Here is a 26,026-nt window from a genome sequence, read left to right on the forward strand (position 1 = left end):
CAAAATAAGTTCACAGCTATTAAAAATTACATTTGTCAAGAAATTTCCTTGCCGTGATTTGACCACTCTGCTTGTTCTGAGGTCACAACTGATGCTAGTGGGAAAGCTTTGGGGGTTGTGCTCTTGCAAATTGTTGGATAGGACGAAGAAGTTACATTATCTTTTACCTTATATTCTCTTTGTCCCTCTGAGGAAAATTTTTTGGTGTTTGGGAGACTGATGCTTGCTTGTTTGTGAGTAATGGAAAAATTCAGGCAGTATATTTTCGGTACAGAGTTCATGCTACAAATGGCCCACATACCTCTTACTCAATTATTGACTCCAGCAGGCAAACTTAAGGCCACACCACTTATTGTTAAGATGTAGTCAAAGCTTCTAGACTATAATTATTTTGCTGAATATCATCCTGGAGCAAAAAACAAAGTAACAGATTTCATTAGCAGGTCTCACTTTTTCCTATGGAAGATCACATGTAGTGCAGGTGGAATGATTACTTTGTGGCTTCTGTTGACAATATGGATGAGTGTGCCATGTCAGAGGGAGTTTGGAATGTAAAATAGGTTAGTGACAAAGTGTTGAATGTGGCTAAAGAGTACACCAGAGATGGTTGGCCAAATATAAGTGCAGAGTGATGATCGCCACAAATTTTGGGAAGTGAGAAGTGAACATTCAACGATGTTTGTGGTTTTCTCCTGAAAGGAGATCGGATATTTCTTCTGAGCAGTTTCATGAAGGTCATCTTGGGATCATCAAATCCAGACTCAAGGCATCTTATTAGTGGCCAGGACTTGACTCTCAGTTGCAGAGATATATTTATGATTGTATTCAGGGTGTCAATGCTAATAAAAGTCTAAAGTTTTGCGACCACCACTTTGCTCTATAGAATGACTAGAAGGTCAATAGGATGGTCTGTCAATAGGATGGTCTGGGCGTGGATGCAATTTCGCTTATTATTGATCAGTATAGTACTCCTAAATATGTGATTGTGCTGTTGGATTAGTTTTCAAAATGGAGTGAAGTACATATTTTGATTCAGGTAGATTCCCAGCTGATTGCCTTCTTTTTGAAAAGTGTCTTCCAGAGAGAAGGAATTTCTAAAACATTGTTGAGCGACAGTGGACCTCAGTTTGTGTCTGACTGTATGAAGAACTTCTTAACAAGGAATGGTATCAAGCCAGGCTCACTTCACAATATCACCCTACAAGTAATGCAGCGGTAGAAAGCTTCAACATGGTGATAATAGGCAGTGTGTAGATTGCCATTAGTAGTGGTGTGAGTTGGGAAAGTGAGATGAATAGATTGAAAGGGGCTTGTATGATTACTCCTGTTCTCACAGAGGACAGTCACTTCAAAGTACTTAGATGGAGGGAACCAAGGGTACTACTGCTTGGTTGTCTGGTGATCCAAGAAATGTATGGTCTTCTACTGCAAGCATGTCATGAAGGACGTGAAGTTAGAGATTGGTGACTGTGTACATGTCAAATGGGCTGTAAGAACCAAGAAGGGACAGAGCAACCGGTATGAGATCTCAGGTTACCAAACTTTTCTCTAGTTACTGCTAGGTTGATTGACGGCAAGGTGTGGCACTTTAGCAAATTGGCCAAATGTAGCTAAGTTCTCTTGTGGAAGAAAGAGAGTGATTCATCTAGTGGCACCTCTGGTAAGTCACAAGGATGGGTGTGGGAAGACCATGTTAAAGGTGAGAATCAGGCTGTGCGGTATGGAAGAGAGTATCTACCTCTTCATGATACCTCTTTGGATCAGCTTGTGGGTTAAGTGGATGGCTGCACCTCCAACCCTGCTGGTCTCATGAGGGCCATCAGGTGTGTCTGTACAGCTGTTCAATCAAGAAAACTGAAGGACTACACTGTAGGCTGACAAATCCTTAAATGTTGAGGTGGAGGTACTTCTATGGATACATCCTTCATGGTCAATACCTACTACTCACAACAACTAGTGTATGTTGTTCCTATGCCTTTTTACTTGAATTATCACTTTGTGAACATTGTTCCATTTTATTGTTGTGTTAAGGGGGAAGAAGTCATTGTGGGCCGTTATTGCTGGGTTTGGAGACAAGGTTAGATTTACATTGCTGTCTGAATAAACCTTTTAGCAACTTGCCTTGTGCCCCATTTTTCACAGTTCTTTCTGTCTTATAGAACCCAGACAAGGGTTTTGGAGTCCCGGTCTAGTTCATAAAGCTACAAATTAATTTAATTTAGGACTCAAGCCACTTCGTCTTGTTTCCCAAGTCAGGTTAGACTCAAACGATACAGTAGATGCTTTTGCACCTTAGCAGCGACTGTAACATTACACATGGCAGAGGGTGTTTTATGTTTGATATGCATTAGGAGACCTTATTCCTTTTTTTTTTTAAATACAAACCTTATTTCCAGAGGCAGATAATTTTACCTATAAAAAAGATGTTTAAAATTTGTGATGGCATTTATCATTATTGCACTCTACTTAGGGCATTACCATGTTAAGTTGTACAAACTAGAATCCCCTGAAATTCAACATGTACCCTAATCTCACTCCTAGTCCTTTCTTATTTTCATTGTAGTATGGGTGTCGGTCCATTATGGTATCAGTAGTGACCGAAGCAATAACAGGAGATAGAAGTTTATTTAATGTTCTTCAACTTAAGCTTTTGTTTTTCATGACGTACAGCTCTGACTGCCACCCTCTATTTTTGGTGGGGTGTTTTTCTGATTTACTACTCTAATTAGTATCAATCTGATTAGAGAACACACCCTCAAACAGATTCTCAACCTGTCTGTATCTGAGGCCAAACCTATCTCCATTTTTCTTGTACTTTGCAAGGGACAGAGGCTATTTCTCATACCTATGAAGCATACCCTCCTACTCTCCAGGCTTTTTGTATGTTCACGGTTTCTGTGTACCTTCTTATTCTACTAATAGTGCACAAGAGATTTGCATCAAATAAAATAATTTCAAGTTGGGCCTATTACTAGGCTTAGCTTTGTTTGTTGCCAATATGCCTAAACTTTTTCCTACAAGCTTGAACAAAAATTCTCTTTTATCTCCATTTATAATGGAAAATGAAACTTTTGGATCACCTCTATAAAGAATAATGATTTCCTTTCCCCCATTTCTATACTAACGGTCAGAATTAAGAAAAGTGGCATTGCACCCAGTGCAGCACCACTTTTCTTGAGCCCCTTAGCATCCCCCTACCACCACCATGTGTGCGTCATATTTCAAATACAGAGCACCATGGTGCAGGGTAGGGGGCAATAGCGTCAAAAGTTTTGACTCTATTGATGTACTGTTCAGGGTTAGGGTCTAAAATTTGGTGCTCACCCTCAGCAGTGAATAGGGGCCCACTGTAACAAATGGTGTACCCCCTTTCAACGACTGCTCTGAGCAGGCATTAAAAATGCAGCAAAAGATGGCACAAAGAAATCTTAAATATTTCTTTGCACCATTTTTTCACCCACCCTAACGGGGGAACGCCCTCCCAACATACATCATTCCTGGCGCAGTGCATGCATTGTACCACTTTGTAAATCTGACGTCGTGATTTTGGCCTCATTGGGCCACGTTAGCGTAAAAAAAAGAGGCTAATATAGTGCAAGTAGGTACTAGGCCCTCTTGAATCTGGCATAAATCTTGAATAATATCCAAAGTGGATGCATACATTTTTTTTATAAACATGTCCACATTCTTTAAACTGTCAAAGTCATTAGACATAAACTACCTTTAAGACATATATCTCTATAAATACGTCTAAAAGGATGTTGTAAGCATATAAAGAGAGATAGAGACCTTCTGCACCTGCCATCACTCCAAAGTCATGCCTTAACTAAAACTCTTCTAGATCCGGGGTTCCAGACATTAAGACACTCCACAGATCACCTAACAGAAAAAATAACAATCTTCCACTTTGCGTGTGATCACTGCATATCTCTATTGTGGATCATGCTGTACAAACTTCTCATGAACGTAACATATGATAGGGAGAGAACCATGCATGGCTCAAATCACCTTTTTTGTTGAGTCAACAACCTCCCTCAAATCTGTTGAAGAAAAGGTTCCTTCAGGTTTTGGTTTGTCAAAAAGTGCTTACTGACAAAGAAAAACTAATACTCTGTGAATCACAGAATCAACCAATCAGGAGATAACCTGAAGTTATTGGTAGAGACAAGCTCTTTGAATGCAGGCAAGACTCATTTGCAAGCCCTTGATACCACCGCTGTGTTATTGTTTTTTGACATAGCGGGTGCACTAGCAGTGCACTTTACTGCTCCATATTTACCAATTGACACATTGTGCCCAATGCGTCAGTTTGTAAAGCCCTGCGTCACATTTTACCTATGACATGTATAATGTATGCAGGGTAGGAGTTCCCACAGGAAACTCCATGCAGAACTGACACAGTGAAATGTACTATTTGTTGCATCATTCTACAACTTCACTGCTTCAAAATATTACAACCTGCTCAGAGCAGGCGTGAAATTGACACAGGGCTTTTATCCTATGGGAGACTCCTCACATTACTGGAGTTGCATCAATTTAACAATGCTACTCTAACAATGCGTGAGTTTAGTGCCAACTGATGCGTCAGAATTTCTGATGCACCTGTGAAAACGTGCGACATGGAGCTCGATATTGTAAATACAGTGCATCAATGGCATCATTAGGGGATGTGCGAAAGTGCAACAAATCTGAGGCATTTATAGCAGTGTATCAGATTTTTGTATTTGAGGCCCTCAAATTCATACCATAATACACAAGGGTTTCTAGTATTGATGGCATGACTGAGTGCTAACTAAGAACACAAGCAGATGTCATAGCTGTGTTTGGGAGATGAAGAGAGTGTTCTTCAGAAGTAAGAAAAATAGTTTTCCCCTGAGCAAGGTAATTCACAACTGTACTTCTCTGCAGCCAAAATGCAGCACAGCATGGTTAGCGTTTGAAATGGTTACATTTTCTAGGCATTGATAATATAAGCAATTAAACAAGGTTGAAGTAGGTTACAGTTATGCTAAGACAGGTAAACATGTTTACAGTGTTCTTAATCACTCACTCTGTTGTGCTATTTTATTGTACAATTTAGGACACTTCAGTATTCATTAATCAATCTACTTCAAGCTCTACATCACCGTCATGACTTGCCAAAGTACTATATTATGGGCCTCATTCTGACCCTGGCGGTTGAAAACCGCCAGGGCAGAGTGCCGCGGAAGCACCGGCAACAGGCTGGCGGTGCTTCATGGGCAATTCTGACCGCGGCGGTAAAGCCGCGGTCAGAAAAGGGCAACCGGCGGTTTCCCGCCGGTTTACCCCTGCCCCAAAGAATCCTCCATGGCGGCGCTGCTCGCAGCACCGCCATGGGGATTCCGACGCCCTTCCCGCCATCCTGGTCCTGGCGGTAAAAACCGCCAGGATGGCGGGAACGGGTGTTGTGGGGCCCCTGGCATGGGCACTGCAGGGGCCCCCTAACAGGGCCCCATTCAGATTTTCAGTGTCTGCAAAGCCACATTCGGAGCCGGCTTCATCCTTGCTGGGGCTTTCCCGCTGGGCGGGCCGGCGGCCTTTTGGCGTTCGCCCGCCCAGCGGGAAAGTCAGAATGACCGCCGCGGTCATTTGACCGCGGTGCGGTCTTCTGGCGGTCTCCGCCCGCCCGCCGGGGTCGGAATGACCCCCTATGTGTCTTACCTATTTCATATTCATTGTAATCATAATTGACAGGGAATGGGTAAATGGAACGAATTAACCATACCTCTTAGGATGTTTTTGAGATAGAGGAGACAGGCTAGGATGAGCATGCAGCAGGAGGAAAATAATGATCAAAGGTAGGTACAGTATTTTCATTCTCCATCCTCCAAAAACAATCATGATCAGAGGTCCAACCTTCCCAGTCAACATTAACATTTATAGTATGAAAGTCTTTCACATTTTGAGATATTTCCACCGTCTTTTATGAATAGCTACGCAGACAGTGGGGATGTAATTGAAGCACACAAGATATAAGGCTATTCTGTTTTGTAACTCAGCCAAAAGCTGAGTAAATATTAACTCAAGGGTATTAGCAGTCAAATTTGCTACTGAATTCAGAATTTTATCAACATGGTAAATCTCGTAGATAGTCAGTCCCCTTCTTGGGATCCAAGATGGCAAACAATTCAGTGCTTCCTACAATGTCTTTAGTTTGACTCATATGCAGGGCAGGAAGTTGTGTTGGAAAATGTCTCATCTGATGGCAGGTGCAATAAAACCAGGATAACCAGGTCCAGACCAGAACTTAGGTTACCACATATAAACAAATTGCCACAAACATTATAAGTTCTGGTCTGATCAGATATACTACTGAAGGTAAACAGTAAACCATAAGGAAATATTGTTCTTAAGAGTAAACTTGAGTAAATGCTGGAAAGGGAATCAGGGCAGTGCATTTAGAAACAGACACATTGCATTCACTCTGTCCCACAAAGTTATGTTATATTATGTAGACTTGTATGGATCAGCTCATAACCCGTGAGGGTATCCAGGCACTGGAGCATGAGCGTAGGCCCAGTGGTGGTCCTAGTTGAACAGCCAAGTCTTCAGTTATTTTGAAGAAATTGAGAAAAGGAGTGGTAGTCCTGATGTGTTGGGGAAGTTACCACAAATTTTGGCAGCGATGAAGTACAAGGCCCGCCAGCCTGACTTGCTTCTTCAGAGGCAGGATACTCAGAAAAGGGAGAGAGAGCTGTGAACTAGCTCTGTGGAAGGTTGAAACGTTGGAGTTGGTCATTGAGGTACATTGGTCCTGTGTTGTGGAGGGCTGTGTAGGTGTGATGAGCGGCTTGAATTTGCAGCATTTCTGGATTAGTAGCCAGTGTAGGGAGTAGGGGAGTGATGTGAGCACTTCTGAGGATGTCACGGATGAGTCTGATGGTGGTGTTTTGGGTGGTCTGAAGCCTCTGCATGAGTTATAAGAAAATGCCAAAGAACAGTTCGGTGACATGGACGAGTCTGCTGGTTATGAGGGTCTGGTTGACCGTACAGCTTGTGTGCATGGGATGCCATTTGAAAATCTTGTGCAGCAATATGAGGATGTGACAGCAGGATGTGATCACAGCATTGCTCATTCTTTGTTCATCATGAGTTTGTCAGCAAGGTTGATGTCAAGGTTTCTGGTATGGTCTGTGGGTGTGGGGCGTGGGACCTAATTTGGGTGGCCATCAACAGGAGTCCCAGGAGAGGCTCTCATTTCCGAAGATCAGGATCTTCTATTTTTCTGTGTTGACTTTGAGGATGTTTTCTCTCATCCACTTGGCTAGGCTGGACATGCAGGTGCTGAAATTGGTCCTAGTGATGTTGTTTAGGTTAATGAGGGAGAGGATGAGCCAGAGTATCTTTGGCATAGTAGACAATGTTGATGCCGTGGGTTCTTATGATGTGGGCAAGAGGTCCTATATGCACGTTGAACAGGGTTGGGGTGAGGGAGGAGCCATGGGGGACTGACAGACGAGCGGGCGAGAGTCTTGTGTTCAGACATAAAAGTGGAGAGTTTGACTCGTTGTGTCTTGTTGGACAGCAAGGAGGAGATCCAACTCAGGGCCGGCCCTTGGATTCCTGAGTCCTGCAATCTGGTGATGAGGGTGTCATGGGAGACGATGTCGAAAGCTGCTGAGAGTTCGAGCAAGATGAGAGCAATGGTTGCTCCTCCATCCATGATGAACAAGATGCCATCTGTTGCTGCCAGGAGGGTGATTTCTGTGCTGTGATTGCTGCAGAAATCTGATTGGCTGGAGTACAGGAGATGGTGTTGCTCAAGATGGGCAGAGAGCGGCATGTTGATCTCTTTCCAAAGGACTTTGGCCGGAAAGGCCAGGAGGGGGATAGGTCTGTAGTTGCAAAGATCTTTCAGGTTGACTGACGGTTTCTTCAGGAGAGCTGTGACTTCTTTGTGTTTATAGCTGTCCAAGTATTTTCTGCTGAGGACGGAGGAGTTTATGATGGTGGTGAGGTTAGTAATGATCAGTGTGCTTGCACATGTGGTGAGGTCAGAGGTCTGTAGGGAACCCTATGTGCATGGTTTGTATTATTCTGCCAGTGTCATTTGAGGTGAGAGGGCTCTAGTTTGTTAGATGGTGGGTGCTCCTGGTGGTGGAGGAGGGGTGCGTACTGATGCCCTCTACGGTGGGCTGGGTGCTAGGTTGGTGTGTATCTTGACTATTTTGGGGGGCGTTGATGTAGAAATGTATGATGGAGTGGTCTGTCCGCATGAGCCGGGTGAGGTGGCTGCAGGTAATCTTGTTGCTGACGTGAAGACAGGGACAAGTGTGTGTTTGGTGATGTGAGACAGGCCTTCCACAGGTTTTGTGAGTATGATGTTGTTGAGGCTTTCTAGGAGGTCAGTTGCATTGCAGTCTGTTGAGTCATCAAGATGAATGTTGAGGTCGCTGAGCAGAAGGAAGTCATTGGATCTAATGGCAATGGGAGTGATGAAGTTGGTGAGGAGGTTGCCGAAGGTGGTGCCAGGTCCTGCCTATTGATATGTGGGGGTGCCTGAGATGGCCATTGAGTAACTGAGATGTAGTTGGCAGTGGAAGTGTTCCATAAGCATAGTTGGTTCATATGTTGAGGTAGTGGAGGTGATGTTGTCTTTGTGGATGATTTCAATTCCCTGTCCATGTTTCTGGTACCTATTGAACTAGATAATCTTGTAGCCAGGGGAGGAGGACCAAAGTGATGGAGGGGGTGGATGACGGGCAGAGCTAGTTTTTGGTGAGAAAGAGGATGCCCAGAATTTGTGTGTTGATTAGGTCCCAGACCTCCGTGGCATTTGCAGAGGAATCTGGTGTTCAGAAGCATGTTGGAGATGAAGTGTGGGTGGAGGATGGGGTAGGTGAGATGCTGCAAGAGAAATGGCAGTGAGCACATTAGAAAGGTCCTGCCATGTGATGCAGAGTAGGGGCAGCAGTCATGGCACCGTCCTTTGTTGAGTGCTAGCAAGTCGGTGGAAGAGTAGCACTGACAGTTGGATGGACCAGGTTCTGTGGTGCTAGGCACAGTCCAGGCACAGACGTGCTTGCCTTTGAGAGTGCTATCACGCACCAGACACCATTAAGTAGGGGCTAAGAGGTGGAGGAGCACAGGGGCCAGGCTACGGAGGGGCAGGAACCGATAACAGGAGAAAGGCACACAAGAAAACTGGTAAAGAGAGGGGGAAGAGAGAGAGGCGAAAAAAGTGTAGGAGGGGAGAGGCAGGGGGTCCTGTAAGCAAGGGATAAACAGGAGAGACAAAAAGAGCAAAAGCAGAAGGAACAGAAAGGCAACAAAAACAGGCACAAAAGACTAGGAAGTAGCACAAATATTAGCACAGAAGACTAAGCTGAGCAATTAAATGAGCACCAAAGACAAGTGGGCACGAAAATGGCCACTAAAGCAGAAAAAAAGACAAGAGAGCACAAGAGCCAAAAAAACAGACAAATGGGCACAGAAGACAAGCAAGGCCATAGCAGGCAGAGTACAAAAGCTAGAGGAAGCAAAGGGCACAAAAGACAAAATGGGCACAGACACCAAGCACAAGAGAGCACAAAACCCAGAAAGCAAATTGATAGTATGGAGGAGTGATTAAGAGAACAAAGCAGAGTGTAAGCAGAAGGAGATGGAGAGAGGCAGAGTGCTACAAGGCTGGGCCTCGGGCAGACTGCTGGGGCCACAAGGGCCTTTGACTAGTCAGAGGACTAGTCCAAGTTAAGTGGGAGCTGGGTGCAAGGTGCTGCAGTTTCCGATTTCACAGACAAGTTGTAGGAGGCTGGACTGGTTTGTAGTGGGTACCTCAGCACTTGCACCTTATACCATGTCGAGTTATCCCTTATTAGTGAAATGTAGGCAGTGTCTAGAAGCCAGGCTGTAGCTGAGCAGCCAAGGCTTATCTAGGAGAAATGCCGAGCTCATGCAATACCACTGTATTCACACAGTACTCACACCCATGAAAGAAAATACTTGTGTTACAAAAATAAGGTACTTTATTTTGGTGACACAAATGCCAAAAATGCCAAAGATACTATAGTCCCTTAGGAGGTAAGTAATACACAAATTATGTACACTAATATGCAGACATAGCTGTAAAAACAGTTAGAAAACAGTGCAAATAGTGAAAATCATAATAGTTAGACATGGGCCTGGGGGAACACAAACCATGTACTAAGAAAGTGGAATGTGAATGCCGGTTTCCCACCTGGGCAAGTGTAGTGTGTAGAGGGGTGCTGGGGTTTTGAGAAAACACCAAAGGTAAGTAATAGAGCACACCCCAGAGTTCAGGAAAGCAGGAGTAAATCACAGTAACTTTCCTAGAACACACAAGCACACGAGAAAGATTATGCAAGAACCAGAAAAGAATGCAAGGGTCCCACGCCTCCAGAGAACCACGCAGGAAACTGTGCCTCGCAGGAAAGAGTGCTGGGGGCCAGATCTGCACGGTGCATGAAGAACTTCGTGGAAGGATGCCAACAAGCCTCGGCATCTACAAAATACACGGTGCACGGGGTACTGTCTTGCGTGGGGAGACCAGCTCTAACCTCCACCAAAGTTGGACATAGGATGTCAGGACTGTCGGGACCACTTCAGTCCACCACCTCTGAGGCAGGATCCATACAGCTCGTCAGGAGAGGGGACCCACACCGCTGATCATCGTTGCAGAGAGGTGCCTGTTAAAGCAGGGGAGTGACTACTTCACTCCAAGGGAGATTCCTTTGTTCTTCTGGTGCAGGATGAGGACAGCCTGTCCTCTGAGGATGCACGACCAGGAAACAGTTGCAGTTGCTGGCAGGAGCTGAAGATACAATGTTGCAGAAGTTGTCTTTGCTTCTTTGTTGCAGTTTGTAGAATTTCTGGAGGGTCCAGATGCAGTTTCTTTAGTGAGAAGGTGAAGTAAAGGATGCAGAGCATTCCTGCTAAAGTCTTGCAATCTAATCTTGCAAACTAGAACCACCCAAGAGAGAGAGCCTCAATAGCCCTGACTGGTGAGCTACACAGGTAAGCACTTATCAGGGCAGGGCTCTGACGTCACCTGCTGGCACTGGCCACTCAGATGCTCCCAGAGTTCCCTGCCAACTTGGAATCCAAGATGGCAAAACCCAGGGACCCTCTGGAGGAGCTCTAAGCACCACCTGTGGGGTGGTGATGGACAGGGAAGTGGTCACTCCCTTTTCCTTTGTCCAGTTTTGCGCCAGGGCAGGGACTGGGGTCCCTGAACCGGTGTAGACTTGATTATGCAAGGCAGGCACCAAATGTGCTGTTCAAAGCATTTCCAGTGGCTTGGGGAGGCTACCCCTCCCAAACCTGTAACACCTATTTCCAAAGAGAGAGGGTGTAACACCCCTCTCCCAAAGGAAATCCTTTGTTCTGCCTTCCTGGGCTTGAGCTGCTCAGCAACAGAGGGCAGAAACCTGTTTGAGAGGTGGCAGCAGCTTGGGCTGCCTGGAAAACCGCAGAAGGCTGGAATGGCAGTATTGGGGGTCCTCTAATGAGCCCCCAGAGTGCATGGAATCATACAACCAATGCTTGCAAAAGCCTTGGGGTATGATTCCAACATGTTTGATACCAAGCATTTCTATGTTCAGAGTTACCATTATGGAGCTGGACATAGGTAGTGACCTATGTCCAGTACACGTGTAAAATGGCGTCCCCACACTCACGAAGTCAGGGAAAATGGTCATGGAGGTTGTGGGGGCACCTCTGCTAGTGCTAGTCTTCCCTAATAACTCATCTAAAAGTTTGTCCTGACCTTCTTTCTCGGCTGGGCTTCCTTATAAATTTCCGAAAGTCAGCTCTAGTTCCTTCACAAACTCTCGACTTTCTATGATTCCTAGTCAACACTACTGAGTCGATTCTCCAACTTCCCCAAGACAAGGTTTCTTTAATAAAGAAAGAAATTTGTCATGCCTTGTCTCTCCCTTTTTCTTCTCTCAGGGCACTGGCTCGTCTCGTAGGCCTCCTTTCTTCTTCCATCCAGGCCATTTTTCCGGGCCCTCTTCATTACAGAGCCCTCTAAAGGCTCAAGATCCATCATCTTCAACAAGGACTGTCATATTCAGATAAGGTTTTCCTCGACGCAGAGTCCAGGGAAGAACTCACATGGTGGATGAGTCATTAGACTCCTGGAACGGGAGAACAATTTTCTCTGCCACCCCAGATCTTGTCTTAGAGTCAGATGCAAGTCTGTCAGGCTGGGGTGCAAGATGTGGTCCTCTCTCGACTGGAGGACAATGGTCCGCTCAGGAGTCGTCAATGCACATAAAATGTTTAGAGATGCTTGCAGGTTCCTTTGCCATCCAGTCCTTTACCAAAGACAGGGTAAGATGCTCCATTCTTTTCAGAATGGACAATTCATCGGCCGTAACTTACATCAACCGCCTGGGCGGGACGATCCAAACCTTTGGCTCTTTTAGCCAAAAGTCTTTGGGAGATTTGTCTTCACAAAAATATTTCGGTCAGAGCGGAATATCTCCCAGGCAACCTCAATGTAGTGGCCGATTGTTTCTCAAGACACTCCCAGGACTCAAGCGATTGGCGGCTTCACCCTTTCATATTCAAGCGTCTTTCTTCTATCTTCGGTACAATGTCAAAAGACCTCTTTGCCTCAAGACTCAACTCCCAACTTCCCAAATTCTTCAGTTGGAGACCAGATCCTTTAGCCTTGGATTCCAACGCTTTTCTCCAAGCGTGGCCTCCTTCCCTTCTGTATGCCTTTCCCCCCTTCCTCTTTATTGCTCGGGTCCTAGCACAAGTTTGCCGACAACGTTCCTCCCTAGTTCTAGTCACCCCTTTCTGGCAGTCTCAACCTTGGTTTCCGACCCTTTTAGAACTCTCGTCAGATCTTCCAGTCCTGATCCCTCCTTTCCCAGATCTTCTTTTGAATCCTCAGGGGCTTCCTCACAACCTCGTATTACAAGGCTCCCTATTTCTCATAGCTTGGAGAATTTCGGAGCTTCCTGGAGAACCCCAGGAATTTCGGAACAGGCTGTCCAATTCATCCAACAATCCTGGGCTCCGGGTACTTCAAAGGTCTACCGTTCAGACTGGTCGGTATGGTGTAGCTGGTGTGTGGACAGGGATTCCAATCCGGTTTCAGCTGACGTTACCTCGATTGTCAATTTTCTAGCTTCCTTAGCCTCTCAGGGCAAACCGTACCGTACCGTCAATACATATAGATCCGCGATCTCTTCAGAACATGTCAGGGTGGATGGTAGACCAGTGGGAGAACACCCTTTAGTTTGTCGTCTGCTAAAAGGAATATGTTTTTCCAAACCTTCAGCTCCTAAATATAATTTTATGTGAGCTGTGAACTCTGTCCTTCGTCTTCTGGTTTCTTGGCCCGATAATCCTGACCTATTGTTGAAATATTTGTCTGCTAAACTCACTATGCTCCTCTGTCTTGTTTCCATCAAACGGGTTTCAGATGTAAAGGCTTTGGATGTTTCCTCCTTTCATTTTTCGGCCATCGGTGTGTGTTTTAATGTAGCTAGGCGTACTAAGACTAATTTGTCTTCTGTCCTTTATCCCTTCTTTCCCTCTCAACCCAAACTGTGTGTTGCTAATTGTTTGAAAACTTACGTTTCACGTACTGCAGTTCTCAGGGTTGCTTCCTCATCTCAATTGCTGATTTCCTTTCAGAAGCCCCACAAACCGGTCTCATCCCCCACTTTAGCTCGTTGGGTCAAGTGGCTGATGGCTTTGGCTGGTGTCCCTACCGATATTTATGGTGCCCATTCCCTTAGAGGAGCTATGGCTTCTCAGGCCTTTTGGTCCGGGGCTAGCTTCCATGATATCCTTAGATCTGCAGACTGGTCTAACGTTAGTACATTTAGAACTTTCTATTGTAAACCTGTTGATCATCCTTTGCAAAATGTTATTTCTTTGCTTTGAACAAGCATAATACGAGCCTCCTGCCTTGTAATAAAATTTAGATTTTCCTAGCTTTGGTGTCAGAAAGGCTAGATTTTATTAAAGACAAGGAGGCGAGTATTATCCCTCCTCTTCTAACCCTCCCTGTTCTTTTGTTCCAGTTGCCTCAGCTGACCAGCTTCCATCAACTTCTCGTTCTGGACCTCCATTTCAATCATCCAGATCTGCAGAACATTCTCCTTTCCTCAAGACTTTCTGCATAGACTTCCTTTCTGCATTTTCGACTCTTTATGGTTTACTACGGTTTTTCTCGGATTATTCCATTGACTGATATTGACAAGAAAAGAGGGCTTGGTGCTCTCAGTCAAGATAGTTATTATGGGGCTCATTGTGTGATTGGTTGGCCCTATTGTGACGCAGTTTTGTAGTTTTTTTCCCAGGGATTCTGGGATTTGTAGTTCTTGGCTGCTGTTTAAATAAAGCATGAAAAGAAAAGCATAATACTCGCCTCCTTGTCTTTAATAAAATCTAGCCTTTAAATCTGGGTGGCTGTCAGAGTCCTCATTCTAAATCCAATGTAGTCCAGGGGGAGCATGGCGTCAGCCAGTCCCTCCCAACCCCCCCTCGCCGTGACTTCGCATTAGTGGCACAGGCCAAGAGACAGGATAGGTGGATCAAGGGAGGAGGGCGGGAGGAGGTAGGTAGATATATAGGGTAGGTTTTAGGAAAGAATGCATGTCAGGAAACAGCATAAGGCGGCAGGCTGGGTTTCTGAGTGGCAGAATTTCTAGTCAGGTAGGAAGTACATGATAAGTTCTTTATATAAAGGGCCTATGAGTATAAGGATATCATCTATAAATAAAGGTGATGGGAAAGAGTGAGGAAATATGTAATGCAATTCACACTTTGCGCGAAGCAGGCAGGGAAGACTTGTTTAAACCGGGGGCCCACAGTCAGGCTTCGGTAAAGTTAACAAGATCCAAACGTAAAGCATCAGGTGGCGTAGCGGCTGCAGCATGTTTCCTCCTTCGGGGTCAAACAAAAACTACGGTTATGGCGCAAGGAGACACAACCTTCCCTGGGGGAGTCAGAGGCCAAGATTAATCATCCCCTAGGGCCAGTGTTGTTCAATATAGGTGTGCAGCGAGGAGATCCTGCCACAGTTGAGCGTGCTCCTGCAGAAAGGCGGAATGAGCCTCTGGTGAAGAAGAGGCAGGTCGAAGGTGGGGGCCAGCTGGGCAGGGTGAGGCAAAAGGAGGTCGGGGACATGGGGCAAAGTCAGTTGTGTAGTAAAACAAGGCCCTGGTTCCTCAGGAATGAAGGTAGGACTACAAACTACATAAAACAAGCATTTAACAAGTATTTGTAATGCAATAGGTCTCACATAGGCTTGAGTGAGAGCTATTGGCATTGTAAATGCATAACTGGACTTTTCTTGTCACATAAATTGGTCAACCCTGCTGCATAATTTGGTCCCTTCTGCCACATAACTCCAGTGGCTCTGCATATAACTAAAGCACTGCATTTATCTTCTTCCTCTATGTGAAGCAAAAAATGAAAATATTGATATGATTTATTATATTTTTTTATATTATCATTTTGGGGTCTTTCAAAGCCCATGTACGGGTACCATTTTCCCCAGGTTATAAAAATACCAGCTGCATGAAGTCACATTATTTTAGCCCACTGAACATTAAATATACCCATTAGGCCAGGAAAAAAGTAAATCATCGTGATGATTGGAAAATCCATAACTGCATTGTGGATTCACAATAAAAAAATAAAATTAAAAAAACATGAATACCAACATATTCAATGAAACGCACTGGGAACACAGTGAGCATGACGGGGGCTCTTGACATTAATTAACTTCCAGTGCAACATACACATGCAGGGGATAGGTGGAAGGCAGCAAATGCTGACCTAACACTACATTTCCAATGGAACAGGGGTAAATGAAGCTTTATGGACCACCCCATATTCCAACTTACACAGCAGCCTCGAAAATGATAGCACAAAAGAATGACAAATAAATGAGAAAAGTCAACTAGGGAGCATTTACTGGTAAAATATATACCCGACTCACATAATCGTGCCATGTATAGGAAAGGCCTTCCCATGGTTACCACTCATACACAATGTTCTTACCCAGTGGTTTACATTACAGCACTCATACCTAGTGAAATGACACTAGCGTTGCTTTGTGCGAGACAAATCTAGCCAGCTGTGCATTATTTTCTTTAGACCAAAATTTAGGCAACAGATTTACTTAACTTGCGTGACCGCTGACATCAGGTTGCAATGTAAAAACAAGCATTTTCAATGCAACGGGTCTTGCATTTGTTCAAGTTAGAGCTATTAGCGTTGTAAAGCAAAAAAATATAAAAACGCAGCACGATCGCGCTATGTAAAATACAGCGCGATCGCACTGCGTGGAAAATAAACAGATAAAGTAGTCCGGTCCTCAGGCTGAAATCATCGAGCCTCGTATGTTTTTGGTACTTCACCTGTGCTGTGTAGGTGGGCTAAACACCAGAAAAGGCATGACGTATGCATGCCTTTCACAAATGAAAGCACGCAGATTTTAAAAGGCAAGCCCACGAACCAATGTAAGTGACTGACGTGGCATGCCCGTGGTTTCAAGTCCAAAGAGATTACAGAATGGACGGAGCACTTTGTGCTCGCCCATAAAAAAGGAGGTTTGGGCTTTTCCATTACATCAAATGACAAAGTTGAGTTAGCAGTTTAAAACTACCCTTCCAGTCTGCAGTGGCAGACTGGGAGCCATGTTTTACCTTGTCCCACCAAGGGTGGCACAACAATTGCTGGAGTCCCTGGGCGACACTAACTTACAGTACCCCGGGTACCATATACCAGAGATGTACACGTAAGTTAGGCTATGCCAATTTGGGACAAGCCAGTTAAACAAGTACCATTATAAGGGTCAGAGGACATGCACTGACTCCTGTTTAGCAGGACCCGGGGCATATCAGAGCCATTACACCTGTATCTAGTAGTCAAAATGGGTGGGAATAAACCAAAAAGATCGTTTCCTTACAACAAACTAAAAACAAACTGTACCTACATCCCTACCCCAGCTGGTACCTTATGTCTGTACGTATAAAGTGAATGAATGTAACGAAAGTAACTGACTGCTTCATGAGATGTTGGTCTCTGTGTCCAGGCTGTGATCAGCAGCTTCTCTCTTTTTTTTAAAATTATTTTTATTAGTACCCATAACGACCATACATACACTTATGTATAGTTACCAAAATAAAAACAAAATCAAAACAATAAATCAGCAAATCATCTAACCACATGTAGCATATCTTATATAATCATCACTTATTGGCAAGCCATTCACCCAAAAAAAAACATATTTCTCGCCCTTTTTGCCTCCCTCTTCTCCCTTTTCGCCTTGTAGAGGGCTTTTTCCAACTGGTATACTGCGAGGAGACGATCTAACCAGTTCTGATATGTAGGAGGTGTTTGATCCAGCCATATCGAAGAAGGTCAGCTACTTCTCAACACAAACAGCGTTTAACTATTTATTGTACATACGAACACTGTAATAAATATTTGAACCATACCAAGTATGTATGCTATTTAACTAAAGGCGTGAGTCTTTTGTAAACAGGGTCAGATATTGGATCAGAAAAAAAGCATGGCTACGTTGAAGAACAAAACATAATTATTCGCAATAAATGCAAACAATCTGAAATTGTGGTATAAAAGGCCAGACCTGCCGACTTTGGAACTGAGTCTCGGCATCAACTCAACACCCTGCGATTCTGGGCAAATCACTGAATCTCACCAAATGTGTCCTTGTGTAACGTAACTGGTGCTCATGTAAAGCTTTCCAATACTTTGGGTCGAGTTTGCGCTATACAAAACCACAAAAAATACCTATAGTTAGATATTTTATTTTTTTAATTACCTCTCCAGATCCTCTCTGGCAAGCTGCCTTTTTTCTGTACAAGCACGCAGACAGAAGCCAGCCTCTTCCTCTCAAAAGGCTTCCATCACAGAGAGGCTTTCAGAGCCCTGTGTCTGTCTGCACAAAGGATTACAAGCATTACAGAGCTGAACAAGGCCACTGCGTACACGAATACACGCATGCACAAGGACACAGATTGGCCTCCTTATTACAGCTCCTGAAAGCAGTAACCGGGGCCGGGTGAACACAACATGCATTCACCCTTTGCAAAGACCCCGAGCTCCCAGCAAGCGTCTTCAACCAGCCTGGAAGCTGGGCACGGTTACCTAGAGCTACGTAATGCCCTTGACACCTCAACGCTTAAGTAAACAGATATAGAGCGCGTCTTTACCCGCATGATATCCTGCATAGCTAACATAGGTACCTCGTTACAACTGAGGCATTGTGCATCCCCCTGCCCGCCCGCATGGTTGAACTTTGTTATTCGGCAAAGCTGATGACCATGTAACAATGCCAGCATCTCTAATGCCTCCGTGCATAGACGAAAAGCCGAACATAATGAGGCTTTCAGTGCCTGGTGCCACCCTACATGGCTGAACCTACACAGCGAGCAGTGCAGGAAAAGGGAAATCGTATTCACAGATCCCATAAATGTTGGTAGGGGGGTTGGGGGGGTCGTGGTTACAGTAAAAAGGGCGTCAAGTCACGAAGGGTAGAGTCCTGAGGAGTCTGGCAGTCAACTTATAAATTTAATTTTTTAGAATAGTTCGTCCCAAAGAATTTGACAAGGATAATTGCGAGAGTAAGTCTGTACTGGATTATTATTTTCAGCAACAGCCATAACAAATACAGACAACTGAAGGGCAATAATAGCAAAGATACAACACCCAGAGGAAGGGCGAAGCCTACAAAGTTAAAAGTCAACTACAGAAAGGGCATAAACAGTGGTTACACACAACTGGAATTTCATGCGTTATTACTATCAAGTAGGATTGAAGTGCCATTGACAAGCGCCTTGCATGGGATAAAAGGTGCAGAATTAAAAACCTGCCACGAGGGGGCATAAAGGTGATGGGCACAATTGAAATTGGCATTTCCTGCATCATGCCTTTGGGGAATGATAAGATATTGTTAGCAAGTGCCTGCCATGGCAAAGATAGTCCTTGTCTCTTTTAGCCTCCTCATCGAAATCCAAGCCACTCATGAAAAATGGGCTGCCGGCTCGTAAATCAGTGGAGCATCTGTTCTATAACAAAGGGCCAGTGGATTATGATAACGCGTCCTGCCCTTATAAATTACCTGTACCTGGACACGTTGGAGGTCGGTGAATCTTTTAACCAAGTCGGGCTCTCCTCATCCTAAAATAGTCGAGTCACTCAGATCAATAATCAATAACTATTGTAATCGGTAATCAATACTCAATTAATAGATCAATATAGCACATCAGAAATCAATAACCGTTGGTATTTCGGCGCACCCTGACCTTTCAGTCATGAATAACCACACCAGTTTATTAAAAGTTAGTGAATTTATTTCCCTATATTAACAAAGCTAGCACGATATATATATGTCTCAAAACCAATTGATATATGTATATGAACATTACTAGCTGTCCATAACGGCGGAAGAAACACAATCTACGTAAAATCTGAATAATGATACACTCTGTTATCGCAATGCAAATCACCAATATGACTAACTGTATTTGACTAATTGCATACATTTGGTCAGCATAACAAGATTTCAATTTAGCATGGTACATTGAATGAATACCTCGACTAACCTCTAATTAGCATCGGCATGTGGGGCTTCATGCAAAACGAATTTAGTCAACACAAATTTGGAAAACTTCTAGCTAGGACTCTATCAAAATTAGCAGTTGGTACCTAAAAGGGAAAACACAATGCATAATACATTTATCCTTTCATATTTACCAAATACAATCAGCATTCAAGAAAAGTCTTCGTCCTTCAGGTACCGGTTGATCAGCATGGGGCAAATTTCAAAGGGGGAAAGTTAAGGGCAAGCTTCCTTGCAGCGGCAAGGAGAATGGGGCAAAGTTACTGCATGGGCAAGACGGGGGCAAATCAAAGTTAAAGTCTCTAGGGTGAGAATTCTTAAAGTCTCTTTCTCTCGGATAGAGAAAAGGGCATCAGGGTGTCGTCCAAAATGGAGTCTGGCATCAGGCTTCAAACTGGCATCGAGGAAAAATGGCTGACTTCTCTTTGTCCGGTGGGTTTAAGTAAGAAACATTCCAAATTCTGCAGGGTCTTCCATTGGAGGGTTCATAGGTTGGCTTCAAATTGTCTAATCAAAGTTGTCTTTTACTAGCGCTCATTTATGCATCCACTGTCCTTGGAGCCTTGGAACACAAATTGTAACATGGTTTGCCAATTATTTTACTATCTGTACCTTCATTGTCCGCACCTGCAGAGACTGACCTTGTATCAAAGGGGATGTAACCGGCCTAGCACGAAACCTTGGAGATAAGTGTACCAGTCAGCTCTACTGGAAAAATACAACTTCAGGCAAGAATATATGTTTCATTAGTTCAAGGAAAAATCACGCAGTTAGAATTTGAAACCAAGCAACTAGGCCAAAGCCTGTACTAAATTTAAGCTAAGCAAAACAGTTTTCAAACAAGAAATCATGGCATACATTTGCGATTATGACGGATTACTACATTTCCAAAACTTCATGATTAATAAAGCTTGTTTACAAATGATGGCGAACTACCCCGAGGGCACAATTTCCCTCGTACATTATTTTCTTTACTAAAATCACACTTCATTACATGTTTTGATTATACGATATGTATGAATATATGTCGGACCTTCTTTTTCTGCGTCATCAATCCCTCCTCTGATGACTAATTATGTCATCACATCAAATCTACCCACAAATTTTATTCCATTAAAATTCTGTATAGTAATTTGGCACTTCAGTCAATTCCCTTTTTCTTTTAGTCCCTTTTGACTTTTCTCGATATATTTCCATCATTTTGTTCTCTATTTTCTCTTCTCTTTTTCTTTTGTTCCTTGCTTTTAACATTTTGAAAGCTTTCCATGTTCCCCAAGAACCTAATAGACAAATTAATATTATTAATATTCCCTTTACTATTTTTAGTAACAATCCGTTCCAGACGTTGCTGAGCCAATTTCCCACAGAAGCAAATCCTTTTCCAACTTTCTCCCAAACTCCGGGTTCTTTCAATTCCTTTAAATCTACACTTTCTTTAGTTAAATTTGTAAGCATCGTTCTAATTTTCCCACTGCTGTCTGGTATATATGTACAACAGTGACGTGTACCAAGCATTTTGCAAACGCCGCCATCCTTTGCTAAAAGAATGTCTAAGGCAAGCCGATTTTGAAGAGTCATAGCTCTTTCTGCAGCAAGTTCAGCATCCATCAGGATTATAGCTCCTGAAAACTTTGTCAGCATGTTATCCACAATGGTAGACAACTTTCGTATTTTGATTGAATTCAATATGACTCCTACTGAAGGAATCAATGCTCCAAATATATCTCCTACCACACCAGAAGCTGTCTCCCTTTTCTGAACATGATGTGATTCAGACAGCCTTGGAAATTTCTTTAAGTCGTTTAGTTGGTAAACCTTTGGGAACACTATTCCCAAATAACACCTCCCATACCATCCTTTAGGAAGACGATAATAGGCGTTGAGTCCACAAATATAATGTACCCCAGGAATAACCGGGTCTTGTCCATTCAGCATGAACGTCCACTTAGATTGAAATGCATACGTATGTTTGCATTCACTCGTTCCCACAAAAACTGTGTCATAATATGATTGAAATCTATGCATACAAAATCTTCCTACATGCAATGTATCTAAAGCTATTTTCCCTTGTGTCTTTATTGCAGCAAAAGCATAATTATCTACAGATGTTCTTTCGTGTAATTCCCTCTCTAATTTCTCCTTCATTTCATTCTTCCTATCATCAGTGCGGTCTAAAAATTCTATTTCTACTGGTGAAAGCAAGCATGTAAGGTTCTCTCTATGTGCGTGAGCTGTGTGAAAAGGTGACATCGGTTCGAAGAATTGCCTCATTAATTTGGCATAATAATCTCGAGCTATCTTACTTAGGTGCCCTATTATGGGGACATATGCAAAAGTAACATCGTAATTAGTATAGAAATAATGAATGTCCTTTTGAGCATAAAATCTGGAAGCTATTATACTACATGTAATTCCATACGTAAGAGGCATGCTGTGATACGTTACCCCTTCCACTACTGAGGTAGGTATTTGTGTACACACATAACAATCTTTCGCATCCATGGTCTCAACATACTCACTCAGTAAGCGATAGAAAACGTTAGATGAAAGTTCCTTCTTATCATGCAAGTGTCTCTCGTCTTGCTCAAGTCTCTTCAGAGCTGTTAGTTCAGTAACAATAGGTTTAGAAGTAGAAGCACCATTCGTCTCACTCTCATTTTTACCATGCATTCCAAGAACTATTGCTACAATGATTAGTACGCATGCGGTTATTAAGCCTATACACATGTATTTACAACACTTCATCTTACGCCCCTGTGTAGTGAAGCTGGTCATGATCTGTATAGAATCAGAAAGTTGAAGACACTTTATCAAAGCGTGTTTGCAGGTATTTACAAAGCTGAACGAGTTCAATGTTCACACAGTTTGCTTTAGCAGCTTAGTCTCTTATCGGTTAGCAGCGTAGTCTCAAAATCGGTTTCAAAGTCAATCAAGTTAGCAATGTCTTAGCCGGTTAAAAAGTCAATCAGGTGATCAATGGTTTCAATCAACAGAGTCCATAAAGTTTTTATTTCCAAAATGAAGTTCTGCCTCTTCGTTCTCAAGACTGAGGGATACGAATTCGTCTGACCAATCGTTATTGGCTACGTACGCCCACTCCGGACCGGAATACCTCCTGCTCGGTATCCTTTTTCTTTTCAATTTTGCATCTCTCTTTGATTCTTTCTCACTGGTACTTTCCTCTTTAGCCAAGTCCTTTTCTTCACTTGGTGTTGGTACTACGACAGACACTTCCTTTCTTTTCTCTTTCACTCTTGGCCCTTCACCGTCGTTCAACGTTTCTCTAGTTCTTAATTTTACTGGCGATATGCTTGGTCTTCTTTTTGCACTGTGTCCACTTGATGGACCCGCAATCTCTTCTGAAGGAGTTTGAGCAGTTTCGTTCTGTTCTGCCTTGTCCCCTCCTTCTGGGGAGTCAATCAGGTTTTCCTTTTCTTTTTCTGTATCGTCTGCTTCTGGGAAAGCCCTCCTCTGATCAGGCTCTCCTGCTTCTTCACCTGTTTCGAGCCCTTTGTCGCCGTTACTTTCTTCAGGCTCTTTGTCACTTTCAGCTGCTTCAGGCTCTTTGTTACCTTCAGCTGCTTTGTCACTTTCTGAGGCTCCTCCTTGGTCTTCCCCAAGTGAATCAGTTGCTTCGTCCTCAGAGAATATTTCTCCCTCCCCTATTTCTGCCTGTTCGCTTCTAGTTCTTTTTCGCTCTGTCTCAGCGCTTGGCACTTTGTTATCAGGTACTGGTAACTTCAGCGCTTCAACTTCCTCATCTGTGGGACACAATACCCTCTTTGTGTGACTGGCGTGAATCCAGTTGGGAACTCCCGCACACTTCACAGCGGTGGTAGTCGTCAAGATCACTTGAAAATGTCCTTTCCAACGGGGTTCCAAACACGACTTCCTCACGTGCTTCTTTACCACGACCCAGTCACCTGCTTTCAGGGCGTGTCCTGGACCTTGGATCGGTGGCAAGGTGGTTTCCTCCCCCTGGTGAGAGAAAGAGCGAACCACATCAGCTAGACCTTTGCAGTAGTCTAACACCATATCATCTGTAATATTCAAAAGCGCATTTGCAGGAACTGCTGGAAGTCTCATAGCTCTGCCCATGAGAATCTCGTGTGGGGACAGTCCAGTCTTTCTGTCAGGGGTGTTTCCCATTGACATTAGTACCAAAGGCAATGCGTCAGGCCATTTCAAGTTTGTTGATGCGCATATTTTCGCCATTCTTGATTTCAATGTGCCATTCATTTGCTCCACTAGACCTGATGCTTCAGGGCGGTAGCTACAATGCAGCTTTTGCTCAATGTTCAGTGCTGCACAAAGCAATTTTATTACTTCATTATTGAAGTGACTTCCCCTATCTGATTCTAAAGAGATCGGGAATCCAAAACGTGGTATTAACTCTCTCAAGAGTAGTTTTGCAACTGTGAGACTGTCATTTCTGCGTGTAGGGTATGCTTCAATCCAGTGACTAAAAATGCACACAACCACCAACACATACTTCAAGCCTCCATGCACAGGCATCTCAATGAAGTCCATTTGCATCCTGCTGAATGGACCCCCTGCTCTCCCAATGTGGCTCAAATTTACTACGGTTCCCTTCCCTGCGTTCATCTGTTGGCAAATGACGCAACGGTGGCAAACTGCTTCAGAAACTTGTCGGAATTTGGGGTTAAACCAATCAGTTTTAAACAATCTAATCATGGCATCCCTCCCAAGATGAGCTTGTCCATCTGTGTCAAAAGGCTGTTTGGAAGAACGAATTTCCCTTCACTTGAAACCTATAATTCATCTAGTCTCTTTACACATTGTGATTTGGTCCACGAGAGTTTCTCATCCTCACTGACATCATTCTGTAAGGATTTCAATTCGTCCATCGTATCTACCACCTTTAGGGCAAATATTTCGCTTGGTTCGAGTTATGGTTCACTTATCATATTCCATTCATCCCTAAGCAATATACAGTTCAATGCGCAAAATCTTGCGACTTGATCCGCATATCCATTTCCCAGAGAAACATAATCTTGTCCCTTCGAGTGTGCACTGCATTTTACCACTGCTACTTCTCCTGGCAGTTGGATGGCATGTAACAATTCTCTTATTCTTTCACCATTTTTCACTGGTGATCCTGAAGAGGTCAGGAAGCCTCTCTGTGACCATAATTGTCCGAAATCATGCACTATTCCAAACCGTACTGGCTGTCAGTGTAAATGGTAACTTTCATTAATGCCGAGAGTTGGCAAGCTCTAGTAAGGGCTACCAATTCTGCTACTTGTGCAGAGTAAACTCCTTGAAGCCAAGATGCTTCCAAAACACCTGTTACTGTGCATACAGCGTACCCTGCTTTCAATACGCCCAGTGCATCTCTTAAACATGAACCATCAACAAAAATAATTTGATCATTTTCTTCCAATCGGGTATTCAGTCACCTGAAGACAGTCATGCTCGATGTATTCAGCGTTCTCAATTTCAGCATTTTCACTGGGAAACAAGGTTGCTGGATTCAACGTAGTGCACCTTTTGAGCTGCACATTAGGTGATCCCAGAATTATTGTTTCGTACCTTGTGAGTCTAGCACCAGTCATGTGCTGTGTTCGGGAACGTGTCAAAAGTATCTCAACTGAGTGAGGGACCATGACTGTTAAAGGGTGTCCCATCACTATTCCTTCACTCTGAGTGAGGCTGATACCAACTGCGGCTACGGCGCGCAAGCACCCTGGCAGTGCTGCTGCGACCGGATCCAAAGTAGCTGAAAAATATGCTACTGGTCTGTTTACGCCACCATGGGCTTGGGTCAAGACAGACAAGGAACATGCATCACGTTCATGACAAAACAATGTGAAAGGCTTTGTGTAGTCAGGCATACCTAAAGCTGGAGCCCTGCACATGCATTCTTTCAATTCAATAAAAGCATCCATCTCCTCCCCTTTCAGTTCAATTTCATCCAATGCATCCTTCTGGGTCAGTTTCAGTAACGGTTTTGCTAATGTTGAGAAGTTGGGAATCCATTGGCGACAGTAGCTCACCATTCCCAAAAACTTCCTCACCTCCCTCCTCGTCTTTGGGGGACTCATTTGAAGTACACTTGTTATTCTTTCCTTCATTATTCTCCGTGACCCTTTCTCTATTTGGTGACCCAAATATTTCACTTTCTTCTGACAGAACTGTAATTTTGAAGGAGACACCTTGTGTCCATTCCTTCCCAAATGGTTCAATAGGGCAATGGTGTCGGCTGTGCAGTCACTTTCTGTCTTCAATGCAATCAGTAAGTCGTCAATGTACTGTACTAGGGTTGACTCGAATGGCAATTCTAACGCTTCCAAGTCTTTCTTTAGAATCTGATTGAAAATTGACGGTGACTCCGAAAACCCTTGAGGAATTCGACACCAACTGTAGACTCTGTCTAAAAATTTGAAACAAAAGAGAAATTGG

Source organism: Pleurodeles waltl, chromosome 7 (assembly GCF_031143425.1).
Source record: "Pleurodeles waltl isolate 20211129_DDA chromosome 7, aPleWal1.hap1.20221129, whole genome shotgun sequence".
NCBI lineage: Eukaryota > Metazoa > Chordata > Amphibia > Caudata > Salamandridae > Pleurodeles > Pleurodeles waltl.